The 15,360-nt window shown below is 34.4% G+C and overlaps 1 pseudogene; it reads right to left on the reverse strand.

Moving 5' to 3' along the window:
• Positions 1-494: 494 nt before the first annotated feature.
• Positions 495-13,897, reverse strand: LOC125821730 (cytochrome P450 71A1-like; annotated as a pseudogene).
• Positions 13,898-15,360: the final 1,463 nt, after the last annotated feature.

The following is a 15,360-nucleotide window of genomic DNA, read 5'->3' on the forward strand; positions in this document are numbered from 1 at the left end:
TCAAATCTAGAGAAAGAATCCTAGATTACTCTTTTACTAATTTGTAAGAAGATGTAGGGCGTGAGGACGAACTAGTCCAATACTATGATAGCCTTACATACTTGGAAGAGCAACGTTCTTGAAGAATCTTGAAGAAGAACTTGATTAGAAGCCTTGAAAACATGAGTTAAGCATGGGTTCATGGGGATTCATCTTAAAATCATGAGATTATATCCATTCATGCATCAAAGTTCATAAATCAATCAAATAAATCTACATTTAAAAGAACCCATGACATAGAGTCCTAACTCAATTGGGGATTTCTAACTTTATAAATTGGAGAACTTAGGAACTCCATTGAGGAAAGGACTCCATGGATAAAAACTATCATACTTTGATGCCAAAAGCTTGCAATCAATAGAATGAATCAAATTCATTTATTTATACATAAATTTTACAATAATAAGTGAAAGTGGTACGTAAATTCTGGGTTGATAGGATCCAAGAAAGTGGTACTAATAAAGATGGAGAGGACGTCTTGGTTCCATGATAAATATCGGTTTTTCTGGGTGTGTAGTTAATCCATAAATCTCTTTCATGCTTATTTCTTCTGGCTTTATGCCACCTGTTAATCTCCAATTGAATCCATGCAACAAGTTAGCCAACGTTGTCCCCACAAGCTTGATCCCAAAGTTATACCCAGGGCACCTCCTTCTTCCAGAACCAAAAATGGTAACATGATGAAGTTTTTTCCCTTTATGTTAATGTCATTTTCTAAGAATCTTTCGGGAATAAACTCTTATGGGCTATCCCAATAATTAGGATTTTTTCCCTAAGGACCATATGTTTATAAATACCATTGTCCCTTTCGGTATGTCATAACCAGCAACATTGCATTCTTCAATGGTATAATGCGGAGGGAGCAATGGAGTTAACAGATGCAGTCTAAATGTCTCTTTAATTATGGCTTCTATATAAGGTAGTTGGGATATGTCCTCCTCTTCTACCCATTTTCCTTTACCTATCAAGTTCTTCATTTGCCTTCTCTATCATCTTCGGGTTCCTTACAAGTTCTTGAAATGTCCATTCAACTGTTGTTGCTGATGTATCCGTTCCACCGACCAACAAATCCTGCACAATTTTAATACTAAAAATAAATTCATTCAAATTTTTATCAAAGAGTTTATATGCTAAAATTGAGAAAATAAAACTTGATCCACCTATACATATGCAATTTTAGTTTCTTTTAAAATGGAAACTACTAAAAATTGGGCAAGCCTTTTATTGAATAATCTAAATTAATTAATTAATTTTTGCACAATAAAGACTATTAATTATAGAAAAAGGATTAAATATGTCCCTCAATTTTGTGAAACTGATAAAAAATGTCTTTAGTTAATAGTTTGATCTAAAAGTGTTCATGCTATCAATAATTTGGTTAAAAAATGTCCCTATTCTTATTTAATGTGTCAAAAATATCATTTTCCTAATAAATATATTATTATTTCTTTTCTTCTTAAACACATTTTATTCCTAATAACAATATTACTTTTAAAAGATCATATTCTTGTTTTTTTCTCTTAAAACCACTTAGTAAATAAGTAGGAATAAATCAATTTTTCTTTCTTAATCTCATATTATCAATAAAAATAGAAAAACTACATGAATCTTTTTAACCAATAATATATGACATATATATAAGATCATAGTAACCCCATATATTAGTTTCATTTCGATAAACATAAATTTTTTTCTAAAAAATAGAAAATAATTGTATTTCTAAATCTTTTTTGAATTGAAGTATGATAATAAACAAAATTATTATTAGTAATATTAGAATGTGTTTAAAAAGGAAAAATAATAATATTTATTTAGAAAAAAGAGCCTTTTCGACACATTAAGTAATAATAGAGACATGTTTTTACCAAACTATTGATTTTTAGACCAAACTATTACTAATTGAGAACATTTTTTTACCCTTTTTATTAATGTAAAAGAAAACAAAAAAAAGGGAGAAAACTTACAAGGATTAATCCCATTAGGTTATCGGTGGTAATCTTAACTTCAAGATTAGGGTCATCTACTAGTTGCAACAAGACATCAACCATGTCCTTTGGAACAGAATCCTCCTTTCCTTTAGCCTTGTGATCTTCAAGTACATACTTAAAAAATTCTCTCAACTTTTTATTCAAAGCCTTCATTCTTTTGATGTACCCTTGCAAGTCAAGCCAATTAAGCCAAGGTATCCAATCCCCAATATTAATCACCCCACCAAGGGTAAACCATTCATCTAACATACCTTGCAAATTTTCAATTGATTCATCCCTATGGTACGTGCTACTCATAACCATCCTACTTATAGTGCTAAGGTAAATTCTGTCAAATGATCGCGGAGAAAAATTTGCTTACCTGATAGAACATGAAGACGAGAAATCAGATTTCTCCTTTCCTCAACACGGATGTACTTAAACGATTCAAGCCTTTTAGGACTAAATATCTCGGTTTGGTAGATCTTTCTAGCTTGACGCCAATGTGCACCATAGGGTGCCCATGACACGTCTGAGTGGTTAAAGCTAATATACTTACCAGCAGTCAATGCAGGACGAGAAGAAAAGATAATCATGTGTTTTTAGAATCTCTTTAGCCATTTCTGGAGATGATGCTATCAGAACAGGCTTGGAACCGAACTTTAGTAGCATTAAATCTCCATATTTTTGTGAAAGATTGTGCAAAGAGACTCATGTGGGAGTGAACCAATAAGGTTCAAATTTCCAATAATTGGCCATGGCCTTGGACCTGGTGGTACATTTCTTTTGGGGCATACAACATGGTTCATAACTTTACAAATAATAGCTAATGCTAGTGGCCAGGCTAACGCTATAAATACTGAAGAAAAAGAAATCTCCACTATTCTACAGTGGACTATTTATTGTGTGCACTTGAATATATAGCTAACAAGTGCCGGGAGAAAAATCTTCTTGGTTGTCATATAAGAAAAAATTAATAACGAGTATTGTTTGACCAATATATTCTTTATTAATTCTTTAATATTTATCTTTATATGTGCCTCTTAATTCTAGAATAATAAATTTTAATTGCAAAGTTGGAAAAATATTGTAAATTCTCTTTTGATTATTTAAATTAACAACTATTTTGAAATAAGTACTTTTAATATACATGATAATTAAAAAGAAACAGAGAAAGTATTTAGTATCTACTAAAACTAGTAGGTTTTAAAGTTTGACAAAAGGGACCTATGTAATAAATAGAATTTAATTGGAAGTTGGTACCCATAGCAATCAAGGTCCCCTGATCTTCTTAAAATATCTCAGAAAATTGTTAACTTTGTTTGGTAGAAAACGTTAGTCACTAGATCAAAATATTTTTATTGTGTAGAAAACCATCTTAGGTATTTTGATAACTAAATAAAAATATTTTTATAACCTAGAAAATCAGCTTAGGTGTTTTAGTAACTAAATCAGTAGACGCATTATTGTAAAAAGTCGTAAAGTGTACAGTAGAAGCATTATTTATGAAAGAATAGGATAAGATTAGAATTGTCTATATAAAGGAATGTACATGTAATAAAAGGGGCAAGCCTTCAATAAATGAAGCAAGCTTTCATAAAAACACTCTCAAATATTCTCAAAATACTTAAGATATTCATACTTAATAGATAATTGAGCAATCTTCAGTTATCATGGATAAGCAAGAGGCAAATGTATATTGTTCAATAAATATGCAGAACTAATTTCATATATTTCTGAATATCATATATGATTGAATAAGTTTATGTTAGTTATTATGTATTAGAATTATTTGAATCATGATTTCTAGTTTATTAGCACACTGGAAACAGAGAAAAAACTTCTATACTATGTCATCCTAATGTTGAAATCAGTAAGGCGAGGAAAGCCGTAATAGGGGAGTAAACAAAGTTGAGGCGCTGATAAGAAGGAAGTATCTGCTAAAGTACGATGCTAGTAGTGACAAGAGAACATGATAAACAGATAATCTAGTTCATAATGATCTAATATAATCTTAATCAATTATGAATATGATAGGAATGAATAATTGAAAACAAAAACCTGCATAACAAAGAACATGACTACATATATGCATGAAGAAATGATAAAAAGTTATGAAACTCTAATCTTATATATACTTAAAGGTATAAAGATAATTGAATTAAGAAGAATCATATGGGAAAAAATATTTAATGACGACGAATCAGAAGACATACTAAACCAACAATGGTATGAGATAGAACTACATGATCTATATTCAGACCTCGAAATATATGATTTAGAAATAGAAGATTCAGATTAAAATGAACTACGAATATTTACAATATTGGACAGAAGCTATGGAAAATATAAAACTACTAGAACAATTAATGGAAAATAATTTATATATGTACCGAAGAACCCAAGATATATTATATCTAGAATATATCATAAATAATATTAAAGAAATATCCAGATTAAAACCCCTAGCCAAGGAATATTATACTAAAACCTTTAGCTAAAATTACTGAATCAGATGAATTCCGCACCCCCAAAAAATGAGAATAGAAAACCAGTTTAAGTGTTTAGAATATATATATATATATATATATATATATATATATATATATATATATATATTCTAAACCATTTTAATTAATGACTATCAAAAACACAAATTATTCACTTAAAATCTCATAAATATTTCAATAAACTGTTTTCATTGTAACCGCACTAAATCTTACGATCCTTAGAACTTAGGTGAACCTCTCACCTTCTACTAACTTTTTCTTCTTTGAGTTGTTGCTAGCTGTTCTACAAATTAAAGTAAGATATTTTCTTAGGAAAATCTAGGTAGTTTTGATCCTATAATCATATATAAGCTTATTGAGAATTAGGTAGTTAATTTTCTTTTGGGATGGTTGGAAATTTTTGAGAGAAAGGCTACTAATAGCTCTGCAAAGGCTATAAAAATCAAGATATTTCCATCACTGACAATAATTTAAAACACCGTGAGGCACGTGTTGTATTGGAGGAGGGGCGGTTATTGGGATTTAAAGACTTGAAACTGATACGTTTAATAGAGAGTTAAGAGACAATCATGGAAGAAAAAAGTAAACGGGTCTGTAGACAGTATAATTGCCATTATATGTCTATTTTGTGTATTCTAGACCTAAAAATTCTCTCTAAATTTATAATCAAATTCCTAAATCTTGATTGCAACTAATTCCTAAATCTTGATTGCAACTAATATACCAAATCTTATATTTCCTAAATTTCAAGCCTAGGGTTAAGTCTCAATTCTTCTAATATCATAATTTAATAGTATTCATATAATACAATACACCTAATGTTTAGTTACCTATCTCAATATAGCAAAACTTGAATTATTATGTGATAATATAAAGAAATTAATTGATGTTGAGCCTAACTGAATAGAAAACCAGTGGGGCACTACGACAACAATTACAGAAATAACATATCTCTAATGTTTCACTCGACACGTATTATTCCCACCAAATAAAGTCCACCATAATCATTATCCAATGATTAGCCATGACCATGAGCACCAATACAGCTTTTTCCCAACAGTAATGAAATTGAAACATTAGTATAGCAAATTTTAATTCATAGTTTCTCAATTCCAATAATAATATATCAATAATAAAGAATGCCAAACTATTCATCAATCAACATATAAAAGTTCACCCTTTTACCTGAAGCCTTCGATTTTCTTCTCCGTGTTCTTCTTTTTGTTTTCCGTCAATTAAAATCTAAATATTGTTAAACCCTTTTAATTTATTGTAATATATGGGTCAAGTGGTATAGGGTATACGTACTCACGCGTTGCGCGGATAATATTAAAGAATGTACTTATATTATACATTATGTTCGAATATATATTATACACTTGTCCATATGATTTTTTTTAATGTAAATTAGTCTATCAATGAGTGAGACCTTTTAGTTGATGAGTTATTATTGCATATTTGTGAGATGGTTAGCAAAGCAAGTTTCTCAGTACTTTTTGACATATCTTGAATACTCAAATATTATGAACAAAGGTTAAATATAACACAAACTTATCATAAAATTCTCAAGTTGCAAAGAGCATCAAATTTTACCTGAATTATCTATATAAAATTAAATTGGTAATGGATACGAAAAGATCAGTGCTAATTAAATCAATCGTCTATAAGTTTATATTCTTGTCATGTCATATCTCAGGATCCAAGAATTGAATAAGAAAATGTAGCTCAACTTTAGCGATTATTATAAGCGTACTTTGAAAATGAAAGAATATTTAAAAATCAATATTGGTAATTAACTTGTTTCTGAAGTGAATCTAAAAACAAATAATATGTTATCACATAGCTTCAAAGTTTGAGTAGTATATAATTATTTTGATAATAATTCGCACATCATCATCGTCCGTTCACTTTTAATTTTTAAATCTAATTTCGTGTATGATGTTGTACCTTGTTATTTTAATTATATAACATGCTTTTCCTTTTACTATATCCCCCAAAAGTAGATCCATCTACTTATTCTATAATAGATATAAGTCAATTCTATTCTTTGTGTATCTATTTCTTTTGTCAGTAAAAAAAAGTTCCTTGGGCTATATTCAAATTATTGACCCCCAAAAAATAATTATTTACCTATCCATGAAAATATATTTTTATTTCAAACTTGATTTACAATATTATTTATTTAAATTGATCCCTAATCTTTATAAATTAGATATTATTAATAGCTAGTTGATTTAGATTAATTTGGTATGCTTAAATGTGGGATAAATTCATGTAAGCTGATATTTGATTTCTGAAACACGTTATTCTTATTTTATTATTACTATTTTTAATTAAAAAAATTGTATAAACTTTTATGAAATCGTTAACTATTATATAGAGAAGAAGGAGCCAACTCTATTATTAAACAATGTATTTTTTTATGAAATGAATAAAAATACATAATTATAAATAATAGTTCTATATTAACAATTACAATCTTCTTTGTTTTTCTTTACTGGTCTCTTCTTATGTTGGATCTCATGTTTCAAAAGAGGAGTACTCTTTGTTGCCTCTTATAATTGGTTCATGTACACATGTGAAAAATGAGCAACATCGATTTTTACACTAAAATGATGTCACTACTATTTTAATATAAATCAATTTCAATTAAATATCAAATTTTACACTAAAATAATGTCACTATTATTTTAGTATAAACCAATTTCAATCCACTTACACACAATTTTACACTAAAAAAGGTATCAACACTATTTTAGTGTAAACAAACTCCAATCCACTATACCAAATTTTAAAATAATACACTAAAAAATATTCTTTCTCTTTAATATAATATATCAAAATATGGACATACAAAAATTTAACTCCAAAAAAGAAGCACTTCATGATGCATCTCGAAATTTAATTGATTTAATTATTCCCTTTTACATATGGGGGAAGACAACTTATCTTTACAGGACAATCAACACACGGTTCCTTATCCCCTTTTACCTTTATAAATTTGCTAAACTCATAAAAAAAAACATTGAACTCGATTTTAATTGACCAATAGGAATTGTCTAATTTTTATTAATTCATTTAGATTTTCTTATTTCATAAAACAAATTCTTTCTTCTATTTTTACATATTCACCCTATAATAATTCATATTCTTTTTTTAAAATAGTCATTCAATATGAATTATTATGTACCATAATTTTTTAAACAATACACATTGCTCTAATATTATACATTATATATAATAATGGATAATACAGATTAAAGTGAAATCATTGATGAAAAATACACCAATTTTAAAATCTAGAAATTAATATTATAAAAATATTATATAAAATAATAAGTATAATAGGAATTTAATTAAAAACATACCAATCATAAAATATTAATTTAAAAATTTTATATAATAAAAATAATAATAAAATATTTATTGATCGTTTTCTCAGCCTGTTTGTCTTCAGGCTATAATATCTCTCCTTCATCAGTTAGAGAGTCAATGTACAATTTAAATTAAAATTTGAAATAATAAGGGGCACTAAACCACTCTTCAAAATTCTCGACTAAACTAATGTGATGTATTTTATTTTTATTTTATATTTTTATTTAAATTTTGTAATTCAATGATAAATACTTTTTTGTGTGGTAAGTGACATTCAAGTTACAATGGTAAACCTTACTTTTATTTCTTATTAACTAGTAGGTCAAAGAAATATTCAAATTGACAATTATGTTGTATATCGACTTAATACTTAACCACATGAGTACTAATACGACTTTCTCAAAAATATAAGATCTCACATCATAAGTTACTAAATGATCATCAACTTTAACTATTTGGCATAAGAGTGTCACGACCCAGACCATCGTGATTGACACACACACTAACCCTCTGGTGGGAGAACCATTACTACAACCCGACCAAGCAACTTAACAAAAAAAACTAAGCATTTAAAGATACGGAAGCAAGTTTAAATGTCTAAAGAAAAATGGAGTTCCCATAAATTCTGAAATTTAAGCAAAACAACTACTAAAACATTTGCGGAAAACAAATCCTAGAACCTGAAAGTCAATATACCAAAACTCTACTAACGACAACTCTAAGAACAAGGGGTACAACCCCGAAACTAAACAAACGAACTATCTAAAGCACTACTCTAAGTTCGAAGAGAATGGACTAAAAAAACTGAGAACTCCTGGAAGAACTGGTTCGCCCTTGAATTCGGTCTCGATCAGTGATCTCCTAAACGAGGTCTGTCAGTAGCCACCTGAAGATGCCCTGTACTCAACAAAGAAAGAGCAAGTGCAGTATCAGTACACAACCACAGTGTACTGGTAGGATCATGGGGCTACTCCCATAAGCACAATATACAACAAACAATTACAATACAGTAAGCATACATACACAAAATACAATTCAACTATCATTTCAAATCAACATACAATATCCTATTATCAGTGACAAGTAGACATAACATAATAATCACAAGTAGTTCTCTCATGGAACCCATACCCAAACTGTTAGTGTGTCAGAACGTGACACCCGATCCAATATATGTGTCGGAACGTGACACCCGGTCCAATATATGTGTCGAAACGTGACACCCGATCCAATATATGTGTCGAAACGTGACACCCGGTCTAATATATGTGTCGAAACGTGACACCCGATCCAATATATGTGTCGGAACGTGACACCCAGTTCAATCAGCACAATCACAATCACATCCATAATGAACAATACTCAAATCATACAATCAAGTAACAGGTTCATGGCATGTATTGTTCACACATAATCATTTCATCAAGTTCTATTCACATTTCCCTATTCACACACACGCATGAATACAATATAGCAATCAATCGGCATATATCATACAAGTAGGAAATCAAACCTTCACCTACCTCTAAATCAAGCTTGAATCCTCCTAAGACACTTGAGCCTTCCGTTTCCGAATTCTTTCCGCTTGTTCTAGGTCTACAAACGATTAATATAACGCAAGGATCAATAATTAAGGTATAATTTACCTGGATTATAACAAACCTAATAACCAAGATCAAACCCATGATCCTAATGTGCAGCTAGGATTTTTCCCACCATTAACTTCAGGCCAAAACTCTCCCCCAATGATAATTACCCAAAAATCTAAGTTCTATGGATCAAAAAATGGATTAGAAGAGTAAAATCCTTACCTTTAGCACCAAAAGTCATGGAAAACTGTCAAGAAATCGTCCTGGTCATCTCCTAACTCTTAAGAACGAAGTTTGCATAACGAAATTGGGGTTTTCCCCCGACTTAAGTCGCGATTGGCCCGTTACGGCGGACCTCAACCCACCATAGTGGCCCTGCCCTGGCGGGAATAATCCCGCCTCAGCGGCTTACATGGAGACAGAACTCAGAATTTGAGTTCCATTCAGAAACTATCCTTTCACCCCAAGAACAGTTTCGGGAGTTCTACTCGCCTGAATTTGATTTCATAAAGTCATACAAACTCCTTAACGTCTTATCTATCCACTCATATGATCACATTTATAGTTAAATCTCCCATTCATTACCAGATTTCCCTAGACCTCGCCTGATTCAGATTCCGTCCAAATCTTAACTAGGATACAATTTTTCAAGTCACCACTTAAAAGTTTTCTTGTCCAAATTCTTTCCCCATTGGCTTTTTCATAACGACGGAAATATGTCGTTACAATAGATACCAATTTACCCTTCACTCGTCCCTGAGTGACAAAGTAGGAAAAACTGGCTAAAGTAAGAGTAGAGTAGTACCTGAATTGTCGAACAACTGGGGATACTTGTCTCATATGTCCTTCTCGGTTTCCCAAGGAGCTTCCTCAACTGAATGATGCTTCCATTGAACTTTCACAGACTTAATCTCCTTGTTCCTCAGCCTCAGACATCATGATCAAGAATTGCAATCGGTTCCTTCTCATACGGAAGGTCCTTGTCTAACAAAAATAATTCCTATTTTATGATGTAATCTCTGTCCCCATGATACTTCTTCCACTTGGACACATGAGACACTGGATGAACTCCAGATAAGCTAGGGGGTAAGGCCAATCTATAAGCCACTGGCCCTACACAGTCAAGAATCTCAAATGGACCAATGTATCGAGGAGTGAGCTTGCCCTTCTTACCGAATCTCATCACCTCCTTTATGGGTGACACTTTTAGAAGTACTTGTTCACCAGCCTGAAATGTCATGTCCCTTACCTTACGGTTTGCATACTTTTTCTATGGACTTTGGGCTACTAGTAGCTTAGCTTGGATACTTCTCACTTTATCCTAAGCATCTTTCACCAACTCAACCCCCAAAGGTTTCACATCTCCAGCCTCAAACCACCCTATGGGTGATCTACATCCCCTCCCATAAAGTTCCACGAACGGTGCCATATCAATGCTGGAGTGGTAACTGTTATTATAGGAGAACTCACACAACTGTAGGAACTTATCCCAATGTCCTCCAAAATCAATTACACATGTCCTCTAACACTTGAATAGTTCTCTTTGATTGCCCATCCGTCTGTGGATGGAAAGTTGTGCTAAAAGTGAGTTGAGTGCCCAACTCATCATGCAATTTTCTCCAAAACGTGGATGTGAACTGCGTACCACGGTCTGAGATGATAGAAAGGGGACCCCGTGCAGCCTCACTATCTCTTTCACATAAACTTAGCCAACTGTTGAACTCTAACTGGAATAAAATGGGCTAACTTAGTAAATTTGTGAACGACTACCCAAATGGAATCAAACTTACCCAAGGTCTTGGGAATACCAACTACGAAGTTCATAGACATTATTTCCCATTTCCATTTTGGAATTGACATTCGTTACAGCAACCCTGCAGGCCTTTGGTGCTCATACTTTACCTGCTAACAATTTTGGCACTTAGCCACAAACTCAGCTATGTCTTTCTTCATACCAAGCCACCAATAAAGTCGCTTCAAATCTCAATACATATTGGTCACACCCAGAGAAATGGAATACCGCGAACCATGGGATTTTGTCAATATTTTCTGAATCAAGTCATCTACTCGGGGAACACAAATTCTCCCTTTAAAACTAAGCACACCTCCCGCATCAAGAACCATATCTTGTGCCTTACCAGATGTTGTCTTCGTTCTAAGCTCATTCAAATTCTCATCCTCAAACTGTTTGGCCTTGATCTCCTCAATATATATGGGTCTAACCTCAATGCTAGCTAATGCCCCACCTTTCTCTGAGATGCCCAACTGCATGAGCTTAGACTCCAAGGTCTAAATATCCTTGGCCAAAGGTCGCTTGGATACACCTAAACAAGCTAGACTACCCATACTTACCGCCTTTCGGCTCAAAGCATCTGCCACCACGTTAGCCTTACCTGGATGATACTGGATGGCGACATCATAATCCTTAAGTAACTCCATCCACCTTCGCTGTCTCAGATTTAAGTCTTTTTCAGTGAATAAATGTTGCAGACTACGATGGTCAGTAAACACCTCACACTTGACACCATAAAGGTAATGCCGCCAGATCTTAAGGGCAAACACTACCGCTGCCAACTCCAAATCATATGTCGGGTAGTTCCTCTCATGCACCTTCAACTGTCGCGATGCATAAGCTATAACATTCCTATCCTGTATCAAAACAACACCCAAACCCGAATGTGAGGCATCACAATAAATAATGAAGTCTTTACCTTCCACCGATAGTGCTAGAATAGATGATGTGGTCAGGAAAGTCTTGAGCTTTTGAAAGCTTTCTTCACATTTTTCATTCTATTCAAAAGGCACCTCCTTTTTGGTTAGCTTTGTCAGAGGAGTGGCAATAGAAGTAAAGTTTTTCATAAACCGCGATAGTAGCTAGCGAGCCCCACAAAACTCCTAACTTTAGTCACAGAGCTAGGCCAGACCCAATTCTTAATCGCTTTAATCTTTTGGGGATCTACCATTACCCCTTCCCTTGAAACTACATTCCCCAAAAAGGCAACTGAAGTCAACCAGAACTCACACTTGGAAAACTTAGCATATAACTTTTGTCTCCCAAGGACACCCAGAACTATACGAAGATGGCCGACATGTTCTTCCTCACTTTTTGAATAAACCAAAATGTCATCAATAAAGACAATAACAAAAGAATCCAGGAATGGTTTGAACACACCATTCATCAAACTCATGAAGGTTGAAGGTGCATTGGGCAATCCAAACGACATCACTAAAAACTCATAGTGCCCATAACGGGTCTTGAATGTCATTTTGGGTACATCCTCAGGCCTAATCTTAAACTGATGGTAACCAGACCTTAGATCAATCTTAGAGAAAACTGACGCACCTTGCAATTGGTTGAAAAAATCATCTGTCTAAGGCAATGGATACTTATTTCGAATGACCCTATTCAATTGTCGATAGTCTATTCACATTTTCATACTACCATCCTTTTTCTTAACAAGCAAGATAGGAGCACAACACGGGGAAGCACTAGGACGAATGAAACCTTTATCAAGAAGCTCTTGGATTTGAGACTTAAGCTATCTCAATTCTACCGGAGCCATGCAATAAGGACGGATAGAAATAGGGCGAGTACCTGGTTCCAAGTCAATGCAGAAATCTATATCTCTATCCAGAGGCATACCAGGCAAATTGGTAGGAAACACTTCCTTAAATTCAGAGACTACATAAATAGACTCAATAGAGGGAGACTCAACCTCAAAATCCCGAAAATGAGCCAAAAATGCCAAACACCCCAACCCCAATAGTTTCCTATCCTGAATGGAGGATATGACCTTAGCCGTCTTAGGCTTGAACACTCTTTCCCACTCTAACTTTTCCCTACCCGGGATCTCTAGAGTCACAAAATTAGCATTACAATTTAACATATTATAATAGGGGGACAACCAAGGCATGCCTAAGATTATATCAAAGTCAGTCATATCCAAGATAACCAAATCAACCAAAGTCTGAAAACCCATAAATAAGATAGGACAAGCACAATATACATGGGTGACTATAACTGACTCTCCAACTGGGGTAGACACATGGATGGAGGCATCAAGTACATCACAAACCATATCAAATCCCAAGGCAACTGAACTGACATATATGAATAAGTAGAACTTGGATCAAACAAGACAATAGCCATCCGGTCACAAACAAGAATAGTACCTGTGATTACTGCATCAGACTCCTCAGCCTCGATCTTGCCTGAAAATGTATAACACTGAGCCCTGTCATCATGACGGGTGACCTCCTTGCCTGGTTGCATTGCTCCTCTACTTGTATTACCATTTCCCCAGCCTCCACAACCTCGTTGATTTCCTTCTAGCCCACCTTGTGGACACTCCCTACCATTATTATTGTTGCCCGCGGGTACCACTACTCTAGTCTGCTGATGTGCGGGATCAACCATGCGCGGGTGGGGACAGTCTCCTCTCATATGTCCAGGTTCTCCATAATTATAACAAGTGCAGTAAAAAAATGGCCTGTTGCACGTCGAAGGTGCGACTCATTGCTATCCTGAATAAAATTTTGTTGTTGAGTTCCTGAGTAACTACCTGTAGATGCGGGCAAGGGTGACTGAATTGGTTGGGCTGCAAGTGTCGGCCTACCTGAACCTCTGGAGTAAGAACCATGAAAGTTACCAGTGCTCTTGGGCTTCTTAGCCAAAGCCTTGGCCTGCCTATCACGTCTAACTCCTTCCACTTTCTTCACAAAATATGTCACCTCATTAGAACTTTTCCCTGTAGAGGTCATGTGAGCAGACAATACCTGTAGTTCGGGGCTTAGTCCCTTAAGGAATAAATGAATCCTCTCCTCCTCAATAGTCACCAATTGTGTAGCATATCTAGACAAAGCATGGAACTTAGCCTCATAAGCAGCTACAGACATACCACCCTGCTCCAAAGCCATGAACTCATCCTTCTTGCGATCCCTCAAAGTCTGGGGCACATATTTTTCCAAAAACAAAGCATGAAATTGCATCCAAGTGAGTGGGGGCAAAACTGACGATCTACATTCCACATAGGCCCTCCACCACTGCTTAGCCTCACCCTGAAGCTGGAATATCACAAACTCTACTCCATGTTGATGTTTAATACCCAACTTATGAAATCTGTCATAACAATCCAAAATGAAATCATAGGCGTCCCCACTCTTAGAACCATGGAACATAAGCGGCTTCAGTTTCAGAAACTTAGACAACATCTCATGCTTATTACCAGTCATCACGGGACCTAATAATGGATGGAAGAAGGCATCAGTGCCTAACGCTCCATCTACCCTGGGAATAGTAGTAGTAACGGGGAGGTTGATCAGAGGTTAAGCAACTTGAACTGCAGGAAGGACTCCAGGGTCGACCAACCCCTTCAGGAAAGACATGATTTATTGAGCTAACACTAGGTCTAAGGGAGGAACGTCGGTATTCCTAGCTGGTGCATCCTCATTCCTGTCCAACATCCCCCTCGTCCTCAATCTCCACATTCTCTTCTACTTCTTCTTGAGGTGTAGGAGGGGCCTCTTCCCTTGGAACATTCTCAGTTGGGCTCCACCCTTGGCAGGTGCCACTCTTCCTTAGCCTCTACCTCTTGTTCTTCCCTTACCCCTGCCTCAACCACGACCTTTGGTTGCAGACTCCTCGGCTGGCTCATTGATGAGAGCTACGGGCCTGACACCGTTGAATCGTGTGTTAACCATCTGCGAACAAAAGAGTGAAGGAGATTAGATACCAATTTGGATCACCAGATACCAATTAAAATCAAGTTATAGTACGAAAAGAGACAAGAGAAGATAAAAAGATTTCCTAAAGTCCTATAACCTCTCGATGAAAAGTACAGACGTCTATGTACCATTTTGCAAGACTCTACTAGACTTGTT

Source organism: Solanum verrucosum, unplaced genomic scaffold (assembly GCF_900185275.1).
Source record: "Solanum verrucosum unplaced genomic scaffold, falcon-dt-bn FXZP01000210.1, whole genome shotgun sequence".
NCBI lineage: Eukaryota > Viridiplantae > Streptophyta > Magnoliopsida > Solanales > Solanaceae > Solanum > Solanum verrucosum.